This window comes from Lissotriton helveticus, chromosome 6 (assembly GCF_964261635.1).
Source record: "Lissotriton helveticus chromosome 6, aLisHel1.1, whole genome shotgun sequence".
NCBI classification, from domain to species: Eukaryota; Metazoa; Chordata; class Amphibia; order Caudata; family Salamandridae; genus Lissotriton; species Lissotriton helveticus.
Window position 1 is genome coordinate 1,556,698,727 of NC_136067.1, and position 5,029 is coordinate 1,556,703,755.

Below are 5,029 nucleotides of genomic sequence, written 5' to 3' on the forward strand. Positions count from 1 at the left end.
AAATGCATCATGCCACAACTGCTGTATCATTAAAAAAACCTCTCTCGAATTTCCCTGCCTGTGGCCTCTTCCTTCTGCTTTGCTGGAGGTTTTCGTGGATATTGCTGTGTCAGCCAGAGACACATTTAAAGGGGCCCCGTTCTACAAGCTGGCTGCCACTGTTACTGGTTCCTGCGCAAGCAGTCGTTTCTTTGGTCAAGGTATTGACAAGTGACAGCCCACCTTTGGAGGGTGAGACAAGCCAGGGATGCCGCCACACGGTGATCTGTGACTGCACAGAGGATTTTGAGTCACTGTACTCAGCCCACGACCTGGCGGACCTGCTCTCCTTGGGTTGGTACGTTGTGCGGGGACTTGAGAGGTTTCCTGAGTGTACTTAACTGCACACAGCGCGCCCAGTACTGCCACGCCTGCACTTTCCAGCAAGATTCAACTTCGTTCCCCCACGTCCCACCGGCCCAGGTATGAAGGTTTCTGGGAGCTGTAGTTTTCCAGCATCGCTACAGCTTGGTGGATGGTCACATGGTTGGGGGAGGCGTCGGCTCCTTACCTGAGAGCATGCAGAACTATTTAAACTGGGTCAAACTCACCTGCAGTTCGTCAGCGGCATCTGAGGAAGGCACACCACGCCGAAATGCATCATGCCACAACTGCTGTATCATTAAAAAAACCTCTCTCGAATTTCCCTGCCTGTGGCCTCTTCCTTCTGCTTTGCTGGAGGTTTTCGTGGATATTGCTGTGTCAGCCAGAGACACATTTAAAGGGGCCCCGTTCTACAAGCTGGCTGCCACTGTTACTGGTTCCTGCGCAAGCAGTCGTTTCTTTGGTCAAGGTATTGACAAGTGACAGCCCACCTTTGGAGGGTGAGACAAGCCAGGGATGCCGCCACACGGTGGTCTGTGACTGCACAGAGGATTTTGAGTCACTGTACTCAGCCCACGACCTGGCGGACCTGCTCTCCTTGGGTTGGTACGTTGTGCGGGGACTTGAGAGGTTTCCTGAGTGTACTTAACTGCACACAGCGCGCCCAGTACTGCCACGCCTGCACTTTCCAGCAAGATTCAACTTCGTTCCCCCACGTCCCACCGGCCCAGGTATGAAGGTTTCTGGGAGCTGTAGTTTTCCAGCATCGCTACAGCTTGGTGGGTGGTCACATGGTTGGGGGAGGCGTCGGCTCCTTACCTGAGAGCATGCAGAACTATTTAAACTGGGTCAAACTCACCTGCAGTTCGTCAGCGGCATCTGAGGAAGGCACACCACGCCGAAATGCATCATGCCACAACTGCTGTATCATTAAAAAAACCTCTCTCGAATTTCCCTGCCTGTGGCCTCTTCCTTCTGCTTTGCTGGAGGTTTTCGTGGATATTGCTGTGTCAGCCAGAGACACATTTAAAGGGGCCCCGTTCTACAAGCTGGCTGCCACTGTTACTGGTTCCTGCGCAAGCAGTCGTTTCTTTGGTCAAGGTATTGACAAGTGACAGCCCACCTTTGGAGGGTGAGACAAGCCAGGGATGCCGCCACACGGTGATCTGTGACTGCACAGAGGATTTTGAGTCACTGTACTCAGCCCACGACCTGGCGGACCTGCTCTCCTTGGGTTGGTACGTTGTGCGGGGACTTGAGAGGTTTCCTGAGTGTACTTAACTGCACACAGCGCGCCCAGTACTGCCACGCCTGCACTTTCCAGCAAGATTCAACTTCGTTCCCCCACATCCCACCGGCCCAGGTATGAAGGTTTCTGGGAGCTGTAGTTTTCCAGCATCGCTACAGCTTGGTGGATGGTCACATGGTTGGGGGAGGCGTCGGCTCCTTACCTGAGAGCATGCAGAACTATTTAAACTGGGTCAAACTCACCTGCAGTTCGTCAGCGGCATCTGAGGAAGGCACACCACGCCGAAATGCATCATGCCACAACTGCTGTATCATTAAAAAAACCTCTCTCGAATTTCCCTGCCTGTGGCCTCTTCCTTCTGCTTTGCTGGAGGTTTTCGTGGATATTGCTGTGTCAGCCAGAGACACATTTAAAGGGGCCCCGTTCTACAAGCTGGCTGCCACTGTTACTGGTTCCTGCGCAAGCAGTCGTTTCTTTGGTCAAGGTATTGACAAGTGACAGCCCACCTTTGGAGGGTGAGACAAGCCAGGGATGCCGCCACACGGTGGTCTGTGACTGCACAGAGGATTTTGAGTCACTGTACTCAGCCCACGACCTGGCGGACCTGCTCTCCTTGGGTTGGTACGTTGTGCGGGGACTTGAGAGGTTTCCTGAGTGTACTTAACTGCACACAGCGCGCCCAGTACTGCCACGCCTGCACTTTCCAGCAAGATTCAACTTCGTTCCCCCACGTCCCACCGGCCCAGGTATGAAGGTTTCTGGGAGCTGTAGTTTTCCAGCATCGCTACAGCTTGGTGGGTGGTCACATGGTTGGGGGAGGCGTCGGCTCCTTACCTGAGAGCATGCAGAACTATTTAAACTGGGTCAAACTCACCTGCAGTTCGTCAGCGGCATCTGAGGAAGGCACACCACGCCTAAATGCATCATGCCACAACTGCTGTATCATTAAAAAAACCTCTCTCGAATTTCCCTGCCTGTGGCCTCTTCCTTCTGCTTTGCTGGAGGTTTTCGTGGATATTGCTGTGTCAGCCAGAGACACATTTAAAGGGGCCCCGTTCTACAAGCTGGCTGCCACTGTTACTGGTTCCTGCGCAAGCAGTCGTTTCTTTGGTCAAGGTATTGACAAGTGACAGCCCACCTTTGGAGGGTGAGACAAGCCAGGGATGCCGCCACACGGTGGTCTGTGACTGCACAGAGGATTTTGAGTCACTGTACTCAGCCCACGACCTGGCGGACCTGCTCTCCTTGGGTTGGTACGTTGTGCGGGGACTTGAGAGGTTTCCTGAGTGTACTTAACTGCACACAGCGCGCCCAGTACTGCCACGCCTGCACTTTCCAGCAAGATTCAACTTCGTTCCCCCACGTCCCACCGGCCCAGGTATGAAGGTTTCTGGGAGCTGTAGTTTTCCAGCATCGCTACAGCTTGGTGGATGGTCACATGGTTGGGGGAGGCGTCGGCTCCTTACCTGAGAGCATGCAGAACTATTTAAACTGGGTCAAACTCACCTGCAGTTCGTCAGCGGCATCTGAGGAAGGCACACCACGCCGAAATGCTTCATGCCACAACTGCTGTATCATTAAAAAAACCTCTCTCGAATTTCCCTGCCTGTGGCCTCTTCCTTCTGCTTTGCTGGAGGTTTTCGTGGATATTGCTGTGTCAGCCAGAGACACATTTAAAGGGGCCCCGTTCTACAAGCTGGCTGCCACTGTTACTGGTTCCTGCGCAAGCAGTCGTTTCTTTGGTCAAGGTATTGACAAGTGACAGCCCACCTTTGGAGGGTGAGACAAGCCAGGGATGCCGCCACACGGTGGTCTGTGACTGCACAGAGGATTTTGAGTCACTGTACTCAGCCCACGACCTGGCGGACCTGCTCTCCTTGGGTTGGTACGTTGTGCGGGGACTTGAGAGGTTTCCTGAGTGTACTTAACTGCACACAGCGCGCCCAGTACTGCCACGCCTGCACTTTCCAGCAAGATTCAACTTCGTTCCCCCACGTCCCACCGGCCCAGGTATGAAGGTTTCTGGGAGCTGTAGTTTTCCAGCATCGCTACAGCTTGGTGGATGGTCACATGGTTGGGGGAGGCGTCGGCTCCTTACCTGAGAGCATGCAGAACTATTTAAACTGGGTCAAACTCACCTGCAGTTCGTCAGCGGCATCTGAGGAAGGCACACCACGCCGAAATGCATCATGCCACAACTGCTGTATCATTAAAAAAACTCTCTCGAATTTCCCTGCCTGTGGCCTCTTCCTTCTGCTTTGCTGGAGGTTTTCGTGGATATTGCTGTGTCAGCCAGAGACACATTTAAAGGGGCCCCGTTCTACAAGCTGGCTGCCACTGTTACTGGTTCCTGCGCAAGCAGTCGTTTCTTTGGTCAAGGTATTGACAAGTGACAGCCCACCTTTGGAGGGTGAGACAAGCCAGGGATGCCGCCACACGGTGGTCTGTGACTGCACAGAGGATTTTGAGTCACTGTACTCAGCCCACGACCTGGCGGACCTGCTCTCCTTGGGTTGGTACGTTGTGCGGGGACTTGAGAGGTTTCCTGAGTGTACTTAACTGCACACAGCGCGCCCAGTACTGCCACGCCTGCACTTTCCAGCAAGATTCAACTTCGTTCCCCCACGTCCCACCGGCCCAGGTATGAAGGTTTCTGGGAGCTGTAGTTTTCCAGCATCGCTACAGCTTGGTGGATGGTCACATGGTTGGGGGAGGCGTCGGCTCCTTACCTGAGAGCATGCAGAACTATTTAAACTGGGTCAAACTCACCTGCAGTTCGTCAGCAGCATCTGAGGAAGGCACACCACGCCGAAATGCATCAAGCCACAACTGCTGTATCATTAAAAAACCTCTCTCGAATTTCCCTGCCTGTGGCCTCTTCCTTCTGCTTTGCTGGAGGTTTTCGTGGATATTGCTGTGTCAGCCAGAGACACATTTAAAGGGGCCCCGTTCTACAAGCTGGCTGCCACTGTTACTGGTTCCTGCGCAAGCAGTCGTTTCTTTGGTCAAGGTATTGACAAGTGACAGCCCACCTTTGGAGGGTGAGACAAGCCAGGGATGCCGCCACACGGTGGTCTGTGACTGCACAGAGGATTTTGAGTCACTGTACTCAGCCCACGACCTGACGGACCTGCTCTCCTTGGGTTGGTACGTTGTGCGGGGACTTGAGAGGTTTCCTGAGTGTACTTAACTGCACACAGCGCGCCCAGTACTGCCACGCCTGCACTTTCCAGCAAGATTCAACTTCGTTCCCCCACATCCCACCGGCCCAGGTATGAAGGTTTCTGGGAGCTGTAGTTTTCCAGCATCGCTACAGCTTGGTGGATGGTCACATGGTTGGGGGAGGCGTCAGCTCCTTACCTGAGAGCATGCAGAACTATTTAAACTGGGTCAAACTCACCTGCAGTTCGTCAGCGG